The sequence below is a fragment of the Ostrea edulis genome, chromosome 10, assembly GCF_947568905.1.
Source record: "Ostrea edulis chromosome 10, xbOstEdul1.1, whole genome shotgun sequence".
In the NCBI taxonomy this organism is placed as follows: Eukaryota; Metazoa; Mollusca; class Bivalvia; order Ostreida; family Ostreidae; genus Ostrea; species Ostrea edulis.
In genome coordinates this window covers 11,029,778-11,043,104 of record NC_079173.1, presented here as the reverse complement: position 1 = coordinate 11,043,104, position 13,327 = coordinate 11,029,778, and the positions used below count along the sequence as shown (strand labels likewise).

The 13,327-nt window shown below is 34.3% G+C and overlaps 1 long non-coding RNA gene across 1 annotated transcript; it reads left to right on the top strand.

Annotated features, from left to right (window-relative positions):
• The first annotated feature begins 1,417 nt into the window (after window positions 1-1,417).
• On the top strand, window positions 1,418-12,975 carry LOC130050935 (uncharacterized). The gene is made up of 2 exons (XR_008799326.1): window positions 1,418-7,561; window positions 12,692-12,975. It is a non-coding gene; the product is annotated as an uncharacterized LOC130050935 (long non-coding RNA).
• The last annotated feature ends 352 nt before the right edge of the window (window positions 12,976-13,327 follow it).

Below are 13,327 nucleotides of genomic sequence, written 5' to 3'. Positions count from 1 at the left end.
ATTTACAGTAATACAACACGTGATAAATAATGAAGTAAGATATTTACTGTAATACAACACATGATAAATAATGAAGTAAGATATTTACTGTAATACAACACGTGATAAATAATGAAGTAAGATATTTACTGTAACACAACACGTGATAAATAATAGAGTAAGATATTTACTGTAATACAACATATGATAAATAATGAAGTAAGATATTTACTGTAATACAACATATGATAAATAATGAAGTAAGATATTTACTGTAATACAACACATGATAAATAATAGAGTAAGATATTTACTGTAATACAACATATGATAAATAATGAAGTAAGATATTTACTGTAATACAACATATGATAAATAATGAAGTAAGATATTTACTGTAATACAACACGTGATAAATAATGAAGTAAGATATTTACTGTAATACAACACGTGATAAATAATGAAGTAAGATATTTACTGTAATACAACACGTGATAAATAATGAAGTAAGATACTTACTGTAATACAACACGTGATAAATAATGAAGTAAGATATTTACTGTAATACAACACGTGATAAATAATGAAGTAAGATATTTACTGTAATACAACATATGATAAATAATAGAGTAAGATATTTACTGTAATACAACACGTGATAAATAATGAAGTAAGATATTTACTGTAATACAACACGTGATAAATAATAGAGTAAGATATTTACTGTAATACAACACGTGATAAATAATAGAGTAAGATATTTACTGTAATACAACATATGATAAATAATAGAGTAAGATATTTACTGTAATACAACACGTGATAAATAATGAAGTAAGATATTTACTGTAATACAACACGTGATAAATAATGAAGTAAGATATTTACTGTAATACAACATATGATAAATAATAGAGTAAGATATTTACTGTAATACAACACATGATAAATAATGAAGTAAGATATTTACTGTAATACAACACGTGATAAATAATGAAGTAAGATATTTACTGTAACACAACACATGATAAATAATGAAGTAAGATATTTACTGTAATACAACACATGATAAATAATAGAGTAAGATATTTACTGTAATACAACACATGATAAATAATGAAGTAAGATATTTACTGTAATACAACACGTGATAAATAATGAAGTAAGATATTTACTGTAATACAACACGTGATAAATAATGAAGTAAGATATTTACTGTAATACAACACGTGATAAATAATGAAGTAAGATATTTACTGTAATACAACACGTGATAAATAATGAAGTGATATATTTACTGTAATACAACACGTGATAAATAATGCAGTGAGATACCTACTTAATACATCACGTGATCTGTGTAAATCGAGAGACAAGAAAAATTTTAATTGATTCTGATCATCATGCATCATTAATCTTTGGTGTAATATGATTTTTTATTGTACTATATGTATTACTATTTAGGAAATATGTAATTTGCATTCCCTTATGAATAACTGTAATTGATAAAGATATTTGTATTAGCATTGTTCAAATCAAAATCTATAGGTTTTTGTGATTTCAAGAATTATAAACAACAAGCCTTTATCTACTCATTTAAACATTAATGAATATATCTACTCGCACATTTCGGAAGTAGCTGTAATTTTTTCAAAAAAATAAATATTGTGTTTTCTTGATACATGTATCTCACAGTTGAAACGCACTATATCAAAACAGACTGTAAAGCATCTATATTATTCGAATGGGTTAAGCATGCTGTTTCACATGTTATATTGCTTTTCAAAACATAACAGGAGATAGTTGCACATTGATATACAACTCTCAACACTGTATTTTGCTTGCAAAAGGTTCAGCAGACCTAATCGCGGTGGCAAATCACGTGACTTTGGCATGACTTGTTACCCGGAAAAATTAAACACAAGGAAACATTCAAACGAATAAGTAACACCTTCATCAATAACGAATTGTCACATCACTTATATCAACATTTGAAAGATTTTCTCAGGAACAAATCTATACTACAATGGTAGTTCTAGGTGTGACCGAAGCACATAACAATGACAGTTTTTTTGGTAGTCGGAAAGTTTTTGACTGAAAACAACAAAACTGTGTCAATGTTCTCTGTTATTTCTACGGTATGTAGAACAACCAAATTAGTATAGATTTGTTCCTGCAAAAATCCTTCAAATGTTGATATAAGTTATGTGAAAATTCGTGATTGATTCCTTACTCGTTTGAAATTTCCCTTGTGTTGACGTTCGTCGCCATTTTCCGGGTAATAGATCATGCCATAGTCACGTGATTCGCAACTGTTCTAATTAAGGTAGTTCATTATACATCTTGAAAGACTTTATCAAATCAGCAAGACATGATATGAATGATAAGTACATATGTTAGAAAGGGGGGAAATGCAGTTTTGGAGAAAAATACACAATTCTCAAAACTTTATTGAAAATGAATAGATACGAGACATTCGTGGTAAGTAAATAGAGAATATTAAATGCTAAAATCCAGTCATATCAGTCCGAGTGGCCCCTTGTCAGCCCAAGTGGTCCCATGTCAGCCCAAGTGGCCCATATCAGCCCGAGTGGCCCCTTGTCAGCCCAAGTGGCCCATATCAGTCTGAGTGGCCCATTGTCAGCCCGAGAGCCGATATGGGGCCCGAGGGCTGATATGCTATATGATTTGGATTTTAGCATGTAATATTCTATTTATCATATACTGATTTTTTTTAATGCTTAGATATTGTGTACGAACGGTATACTGTTTATGATGTGTGCATGTTTTTTAATTTGATACGGAGTCCGGGAACTAATCTTCTAAAATTACATTTTTTTTTATCACATGCTGTTTACGTTTTTACATTTTTATGACAATTAAAAACCTCTCAAGCATTGATTTACCACAGTAAACACTTTGATTTCTCATGATAAAAACTTTGATACATCGATTGTTACGAGCGAATACGTATTTTCCGGCTTGATATGCATCTTTGCACGCCAGTTTGATATGCGATATGGATTTTCCGACCGGTCTTGGACCAATTTCAGTTATTGTGACGTCATCCACATCGCGCGGTGCAGAATCGGCATAATCATTACCAAGTATATGATAAATAGAGAATAACGCATACCCATTTCCATATCACACCCTGTATCAGCCCGAGACACCAATATCAGCCAGAGGACCGAAGGCCCGGGGGCTGATATTGGTCGAGGGCTGATACAGGATGTGGTATGGAAATGGGTATGTTTTATTGTGTTTATTACATACTTAGTAATAACATACAAAACATGTCGACTTGAACAAATAAAACGTAATGAACATTGACAAGAACTCATATCTCTCATATCTTTGTTATAATATCTATGTTCAGATTTTTGTCTGAAAAATAACGATTTACACTCCCTTGAATTTACTTCAGTGTATCAGGTTCATATTCCTCCCCAATTGCATGATTTCTTTACATTCATAACATATCTCGCAAGATGCATATCTAATTCCGAGACCGGGATTTCCTTTGGTTTTCTCCATTTGTTACTCTTCCTTAGGTAAGTAGTACATTTCCTTAAATCCGAATCAGTTTTCCTACTTGTGTTTGCATTTTTAGTTCCTTATCAAAGTCAAAGTACATTTATCCCCAGTATCTTTAAGGTCATTCTGTGTGTCGGTCCCTGTGTCAGTAGGCGCTGGCACAATTTTAAGGACGTGGGTCTGTGGGTTGCACCGATTCTAAATCCATCGTGATACAGTAAGAATTTTCACCAACATCAGCGGTATTTAATCCACACATATATTATATAGAGTTCGATTAATCTGTTTACCAACGAATCAAAAGTCTTTTCTCTTCCTTCATGTTCGTTCATATTCATGTTGTTTATATTCGTCTGCAAAATATTGAAGCGGGAAAAACCCAGAGGAGTTCCGGATAGAGGGGTTCCGCAAGGGGGTCTGATACGGATCTGTAGGGCTGATACCAATATCAGCCCCGGGGGCTGATACGGCTTTTGTAAAGTAGGCTGTATTGCATATGCAAAAAACCTGTATTTATTACTAAGTATGTAATAAATAAGAAAAATAATTAGGGATGTCAACGAGTACTTAACTGCCGCTCGGTCATACCGATCATCGACTAAATTTTTCATAGTCGAGTACTCGTAAAAAATAGCTTTTTTAACGCAATGTTCTCATCAATTCTAAACGCTTCAGTGTTTTTGTAAGTAAAAATCATGTCAATGCTAGAGAAAATTAACTTTTTTAACTTTGAAATACAGATTAAAGTTTACTCATCAGGCAAAAAATCTCCAATAACTTTAACACCATGTTGACACCAATTCTCCTTCAAAATAATACATTAATCATCAATATTTATGTTGAACATTAAACCATGATTCTGCACGCTGACAGGATGTGTTCCCGATATCTACAAGAACTCATTGGCATGTATTCCCCAGTTCGACCACTAAGATCTGAAACATCACTGAGACGGTGCCAAAAATTCCCACAAAGTCTTTTGGAGAACGCACGTTTAGCAGGGCTGCAGCCAGTTTGTGGAATAACCTTCCGCAATATATTAAAGCTGCAAAAAACATTAACGTTTAAAAAAAAACCCTGTTAAAAACCCACTTTTTAAAAATTGCTTTCCCAGATTTTTAAGCCTCTTACATAGTAGAAGTTTTTGTCAATGACCGTTTTTAATGGAAATTTCTAAATCTTAATTAATGTTTTATTTCGTTGATTTCTAATACTTTGCAAAGTGTTCGACATATTTTTTTTTTGCCCTTGTAAAGCGCCTTAGAGTAATTTGTTTTATATAAGGCGCTATATAAATTTTATTATTATTATGATTGATAAAGATCTTAACTCAAGATTCATACACCTTATAAGTGTTATAGGTAATTTAAGCTGTAGATATATCGATTATCGATACACTAGAAATTACATGAGAGAGAGAGAGAGAGAGAGAGAGAGAGAGAGAGAGAGAGAGAGAGAGAGAGAGAGCTATAAATTCCAAACATTGATGCCTGACGTTTTTCTACGTACGTGTATTTCTTTTCTTTTTTGTGTGTGTATCTTATTCCATCTGTGCAGTTTCTTTGTTCTGGTAATTATTCAAATATATTCAGTTTTATTTTAGTTTTTCATTTCATGTTGTAAATCTGCTTGATAATTAATGCTTTTGTGTGAACATATTTTAAATTTAGTGTAACTGAATTCATAAAGGGATTGAGCACAAGTTTTTAAAACTTACAACGCTCTCTCCCACATTCATGTTCATGTGTTATAATGTATTTCAATGTGCATGGTAAAACAGTCATTGTAAATATTAATCTAGCGCATCTTGATTGCTCATAGAAAAATAAAGTAATATTTACAACATATATTGATTAATAACAACGATCACTCTGTTTCATAAAATATTGTATGATAGTAAACAAAATTTTTCGTTTTCTTTATTACTAAGGAAATTTGTCACCCCAAAGAAGAACATGTGCATTGACAATATGCAAGTTGCTAATTCCAATTATACCATTAAAAAGAATATTTCTGGCTTTTTTATACCTAGGACATGTAAAAAGGTAATGATATTCATCGCCAATGTTTCCGCAGGTACAACAAGGACTGTTAATGATGTTAAAACAGAATTAATCATTGTTTAATATACACTTGTGCCTAAGCTTGTATGAATAATGTTTAAACGACGGTTGCCACATGCGACATAAAGAGGAGTGAATCTTTGTTCCCAGATATTTTCATAAAGATCCCAAAAGATCCACTTCGTTTGATTCCAACAGGCAACAACAATTATGTAAATAATTGCATTTATGTGTTGAATGCTGTTTTTTGTATGTAAATGTTAGTAAGTTAATACTAATCCGCTGCAGGTCAGTGTTTAACTGCTGCTATAGATTTAGGATGCACGTGAGTGTTTAACTGCTGCTATAGATTTAGGTTGCACGTGAGTGTTTAACTGCTGCTATAGATTTAGGATGCAGGTCAGTGTTTAACTGCTGCTTAAATTACATTTAAGATTGGTACAGGTAGTTAAAAAGGGTGTCTCTCTTGCTCTCAGTATATGCTTGTTTATAGTATGTATATATTTGTAACAAATTGTGCAATACAGGTCAGTGTTTTAACTGCTTTATTGTTTTCATAGTTTAGTTGGTTTTTTGTTTATTTCTGTAGTCTTTTGATTTTTGTTAAGACAAGCTAGATACATTTTACTTGTCAAGTCATTCTGGTTAAAAAATTAAATATAATGACTGCCTGCTGGTTCCATCTACCTGATAATTTTTATATGTATATCATAGTCATAATATTTACAGTGTACAGTTATGAACGCAAAGAAGATTGCCAGGTCAGTGTTTAACTGCTGGTACAGTTAAATATGGTGAACAGTTATTCAGTTTATTTTCTTTATTACATATTACATAAACCAGAGAAGTATTGAATATTCTGTGCACAACCTCACCTTGGATGGCACAATGTGAGTGCCAAATTCTGTTTGACCGCTCACATTTGGTGGCCTTTGTATTTTTGATGTGCCATCCTTTTGCTGTAGACCTAATCAATTTTATAATTTTTGCATATATTGTTCTTCCGTTAATTTAGGGGATCAGCAGATTGATATGTCATTATGTATTGTGTGAAGAGTTTTTGGTCTGATCCCCTTATTATATTATGTATATATTTTTCCTTATTTGCGTCATTTGAATAAATGACATATTTCATCTCTACATTGGTGTTGATGTTATTGATCTAAACTCAGCATAAACAGAGCTGCGGTGAGTTTGTGCAGCATGAGGAAACATAAAACAACAATTATGTAAATAATTGCATTTATGTGTTGAATGCTGTTTTTTGTATGTAAATGTTAGTAAGTTAATATACTTTTCGAATTGTTTGTAACTCTGTGGCTTTGATTTTTCTTTATATGTAATGTTACTGGTCTTCTCCCAGGCCTTGCAGGTGTCAGGTGCCATATTATGTAATTTTTCCCAGTTCTGCAGTTGCGGCAGACTTGTTACGCAATTCCGAAATTTTCCATGGCCAAATCTTACCCCCTTGTCTGATAACAACCAATCAAAATTTATTATCGTTGTCACGTGTTTTGATGCTGTCGGTACATGTAACTGACCAGTCAGTCTTGGGTCATTCTCGCTTCATCGAAGCTATTGATAGCATCAAAAAATTTGGCACACCCACCACCACCCCATCTTTTCCTACCTTACTTGCATTGATATGTTTTAAGATATGTTACGGCCTTTGTATTTTTGATATGCCATCTTTTTGCTGTAGACCTAATCAATTTTATAATTTTTGCATATATTGTTCTTCCGTAAATTTAGGGGATCAGCAGATTGATATGTCATTATGTATTGTGTGAATAGTTTTTGGTCTGATCCCCTTATTATATTATGTATATATTTTTCCTTATTTGCGTCATTTGAATAAATGACATATTTCATCTCCACATTGGTGTTGATGTCATTGATCTAAACTCAGCATAAACGGAGCTGTGGTGATTTTGTGCAGCATGGGGAAACATAAAAGGGAATTTACTCCTTTATTACAGTTGGTACAAATGAATTTTTATATATCTAAAGTTTACATTTACATGTACATGTAGGTACATTGTAATTTAGTGTGTTTCTTGTGTTCTTGTACTAGGACAAATGTCTTTAAGATAGTTTGAAGTCAAATTGTGGTCCGCTTTAAACATTATTTTATTTATGTTGTTTTTCTCCTAAAACGAAGCGGTTCTCAATCTGTTTCCAAAATAAAGAGATTATCTCGATGCTATCAAAGTTGATCTTGGAACTATTCTTGCTGCATTAAGTTGCTTTTTCTGATGATTTTTTAAAGATTTGTTTAGATTTATACATCCTCCGCATACTCCTGAGGCATTTTCTAATTATGACCTCACAAAAGAAATGTACACCAGCGATATTGTTTTACCATTCAGTCTGAATTTTTTTTTCTTCATAATCTCCTGTTTATTGTTGCCATTGGTAATTAAAATCTTGAGGGAAAATAATGCTTAAATGTTTGTGCTTATTTACAAATTCTAAATGACACTACATGTAGTCTACATTTTTCTTCCTTGTGAAAAATAGAGATTTTGTTTTGAAGGTTTCAATTTCAAAAGCCATTTTTAAACCATGTTTGTAATTGAATAACATCATTATCAATTTAAATTTCTAAATTATCAGAAGAACGTTGTAGAGGCATATACTCTTAAATAAAAGTGATCATTTTGTCTGCAACATCATTTAATGATTTCGTTCGTTGACGTAGCCATGTTAGGTAGCCGTCTAATCCGAACCCTGTTGCTATTGGTATCTATTCATAATAATCGTTTATACAAGTTATGTATTCGGTCTTCATTTATTAAAATACGTTGAATTAATAGAAATTAAAATATATACTATATCTAAAGGTAAAATAAGTTCTTGATTATTGAAAACCTACAAAAGCCTACTACGTTCGTGTGGCAGGGATGGAGACCGCACCAGACTAATGAAAGCCGCGTAGCCGTGAGTTTACCTATTTGAATAATTATTGTTTAACCGAACTGGGATGATTTATTATTTGAAATATTTAATTAAAATGTTTCTTGGGGTATTAGACCTAGTTCACATCTAGACGTTTTTTTGAAAGTATGGAAATGAACCGGGATTCTAATTGACTGGCCACCTAACATGGCTACGTCAACGAACGAAATCATTTGAAGCTGGGAGTTTTGAAGGTATATTTGGATACAAGTAGAGTAAGAAAATATGTTAGGAATTTTTGTTAATATCAAATTCATAGACGGCGATGCAAGGATATACCGTAGCGATATGAGGCCTCAACCGTGCTCATTTTTTTTTTTTTAGTTTTGTGTTGTAGGGGTACATGTACCACGGTACACAGCCAGGTGTTGTATTGTAGAGGTACCACGTTCTATTGATTGATTGATTTGAATATTGTTTAACATCCCTCTCGAGAACATTTCACTCATTTCGTCTTGGTGACGTCTACATATGAGTGAAAAATTCTCGAGAGAGACGTTAAACAAGATACAATCAATCGATCGTCAATGACAGTTACCATCGTTTATTTGAGCTAAATCGCTAGCTACATTTTCTAAGCGTGACATGTTGTATATACCGGAAATATATACTTGAATTGTAAGTTTAAATACTGTAGATATTTAAAGAAGTGAATGTTACTAATTAGGTAATATCATTTTATAATTGTCGTACCATCCTAATATTCAAAATGACCTTTTTGGTTTTTATTTTGCCAAGCGAGCTACTCCTTGACGTGCTGGGGATTCATAGCGTCACTACCATCATAGTTCATACACAGCCACCGTCGGAAACCCACGCTCGGTCGCCCTAAACGGAGAGCAACCGACCGTGGGTTTCCGACGATGAGACTGAATGTAGTTTGACTGGCAGTGTGTTTTGTGAAATAAAATCACTTCCGTGTACATAATGTCAATGGAATGCACACAATATTTGTGAAAGAATGTGAAAATATTTTAGAATCAGGCATCGACCTGGCAGGTCTGCAACTGAATACAGTAGGGAGAAGACTGCGGGTACGAAAGCAGACACTGCATGTCATTCATTGAGTTTAAGATTTGTTAACATGGTTAATAAAGCTATGTATGATATACATTTGTATTCGGCAAAGTTAAGCCCGTGGACTGATACAGTCGGAAGTTCCGTGAACTCAAACACACTCAAATTGCATACGTCATACAATCGATTTTCGTTATACTTCATGTTGTTGTGGGAACACTTCATGTTTACAAATAGAACGGAGGAAAATTTGAAGACTTCAAGAGGATGATTTGTATCGACACCTGCTACAAATTGTGTCCCAGCTGTTATTGTTTTGTTTTTTGCGTTAGGCTTTTGATATTTGACATAAACTCATAGGTGATCATCTCATGCAGATGTGCTGGGTACCATGGATAGTGACTAGAGTTTGACCTTGAACTTTCTCTTTTCACAGTCACACAACTTTTGAAGCTTTCATGGGTAAATTCCTCAAGCCGATGCGTCGTGTTCCTGGTTTGTGACGTTGAAATTCCAAAGATATATATAGTTAAGCATAATACTTATGCTTGTACATTTTGTTTTACCAAGATTCTGACAGAATTAAAGCTTATAAGGTGGTGCTGTATATACCTTCACCACCACCACCTCTTGTTGGAAATCGTGGACGAGTCGAGCCCTTCAGGCCTTGGATTTTAAACTTTGGTTGATTGATTGATTGTATCTTGCTTACCGTCTCGCTCGAGGATTTTTCACTCATATGGAGACGTCACCAAGATCGATGAAGGGCTTCAAATTTAGGCCTATACTCGGCGCTTACAGCCATTGAGCAGTGAGGGTTCTTTAGCGTGCCACACCTACTGTGACACGGGGCATCCGTTTTTAAGGTCATCTCCGAGGACCCGTGACATTCACACCTGATGTCGAGCGTTTGGCGAACTGTCACTACCTGTTTTAACGACTTAGGTCTGTCGCGGCCGGGATTCGAACCCCGGTCTTCCGCATGAGGGGCGAACGCTCTTCAGAGAAGTCAGTAGGCATATCCTTCATCGACTTATCTTCGCAAGCATTCATGTTTTGACTCTGGAAAACGTGTAAATGCCGGAGTCGGTGACGGTTTATGCTTCGACCGACGTTTCGACTCAGATGTGCCTGGATTTACGCAATAGACAACTTGTTTTCAAACATTTAACAGTAATGCACAAAACTGTCACAAGGAAATCAACACTTACTTGCTTTTAATCCATTTTCAACATGTCCCCAGTCCCGGGTTTACGTTAACTGGTCTTGGGAGCTGTTACAATAGGGGACCAGTTAAGAGAAAAGCAGGCTGACGTAATCAGAGTTGTGCTTTAAACCCGGGACAGGGGCATGTTGAAAATGGATTAAAAGCAAATAAATGTTGATTTCCTTGTGACAGTTTTGTGCATTACTGTTAAATGTTTGAAAACAAGTTGTCTATTGCGTAAATCCAGGCACATCTGAGTCGAAACGTCGGTCGAAGCATAAATCGTCACCGACTCCGGCATTTACACGTTTTCAAGAATCAAAACATGAATGAAGTCGATGAAGGCTATGCCTCTCGACTTCTCTAAAGAGAATAACCTCTCGGCCACCGTGGCGGTTTTAAACTTTGAAAACCTCTGCACCATCGTACGTGATTTAAAGTGAAGCAGGCTGCCATTCGCTTTTTTTCCGAGAAGTTTGGGGAAGGGAGCTAAACTGTTTGCATGTTAAAAAAAATTAAAATGGTGAATAAATCTGTATAAATGGATATTTACATATTTAAATAGGAAATGAAATCTAAACAAAAATTACGGATATGCAGAATCTCAGTCATGCGCAGAATAAGTTTATCAGTGCATTGCAATCAGAATCTAAAAATACATTGCATGTCAATTATTTGTACAAATACTTGAAAGGTTATTGATTGAAATTTATTATTTAATATTTTGCTGATTTTACTACAAAAAGGATTTGATCAAATGTTCTAATTCACAAACCTAATTTTGTCCTTTTTTAAAAAGCTTAACCCTGGAATATGGTTAGACTTTAAAACGAATTCCAGCCTTATGAATATTCATATACTGCAATTGAATTCGCATTTTAAAACTTGGGAGCAATTCCTCGCCCTACTAAATGGTATAAAATATTGGTATTGACCATATTTTCTCCGCTACTGTCAAGCAGGGTCAGATTCTACGAACATTGATGGCCTAGAGATGCCATAATTTATACACAGGTCATATCTACAAATTTTAAATTTGCAACATACATTGTACATACCACTAGGTATTTTAAAAATGCATGGTGTAGCGTACTACAAATCGTGTCCCCCTGAGACTGAGAGAAGGTGTGGTATTCGAAACTGTAGAATACAATTGTACATTTTGTAGTTAGCGCTCAATGTAACATAACACACTAATGAATTTCATTAAAATTTTATAATGCAAAGTAATATGAAACACATTTCAATTTCCAAAAATATTTAGATAGTATAGTATGTATTGCCCACATGCATCCGAATGAAAGGTGAAAATAACGAACAGTGATCAATCTCATAACTCCTGTAAGCAATATAAAATAGATAGTTGGGCAAACACTGACCCCTGGACACACCAGAGATGGGATCATGTGCATAGGAGGAGTAAGCATCCCCTGTCGACCGGCCACACCCACTGTCAGCCCTATATCCTGATCAGGTAAACGGAGTTATCCGTAGTCAAAATCAGTGTGCCAAGAACGGCCTAACAATGGGTATGAAACACGTCAGACAGCATTTGACCCAATGATAGGTTGTATTGACGAACTACAATGTAGATCGTTGTAACGACCATAGAAATGTAATCAAATCTTTTTGGCAGCTTCAAAATTGTTTCTCGTTTGTAAATTGCCATGTGTCCCTTATGCACTGATAAACTGATGATTGTACGGACGTTGAGATGATTTAGATAGAACATTTATTATTGCCACAGAGATCTAAATGTCACACACAATGGCCGCTATGTTAATGTCGCCGAGAGGAAACTTTTTTCAATTCTTTCTCAAATAATTTTGAAGCATGAAGTTTTGGTCGAATTGCATAACCTGTCAAAGATATTAATTAAATATGCCATATTAGTAAATTTATTACTTTAATTAGACATTGTTTTATTCAGAAAGAAGCGACTTGTATGAGGCAGCAAATTGGAACACAGTCAAGGCCAAAGGGAAATATCATACACGAGGATGGGGAAATTGTACAGGACAAACAAGAAGCGGAAAAACATTCAAATTTCCTACCAGACCAAACGGAAATGTCATATATTGTGCAAATGGGATAAAAATAGAAGCTGAATCCCCTCCCCCCTACACAAACATACACACACCGAGACCAAACGGAAATGGCATATACAAGGATGCGGACATTGTGCCGATTGTACAAAATAAAAGATGTAACATACTAGTATTCAAATTTCCTACAACAAGACCACCAAACGATAATGTCATATATTGTGCAAATTGGATAAAAATAGAAGCTTGATTACCCCCCCCCCTTCCCTTCCTGACAAAACCAAACGAAAATGTTATATACAAGGATTTAGAAATTGTGTAGATTGGATAAAAATAGAGAAGGAAAAAACCCGAACGGAGACATAGAACAGATATAATAGTAATAATGTGAAATACCCGTTATATAGATGTTATCTTAAAACAAAAACTACCCCACCCCACCCCACCCCACCCACCCCCAAAATAGGTAGATTAGATCAAAGTCACAACGTATCCGGTATTGTGTTAGTTTTTGTTTCAGG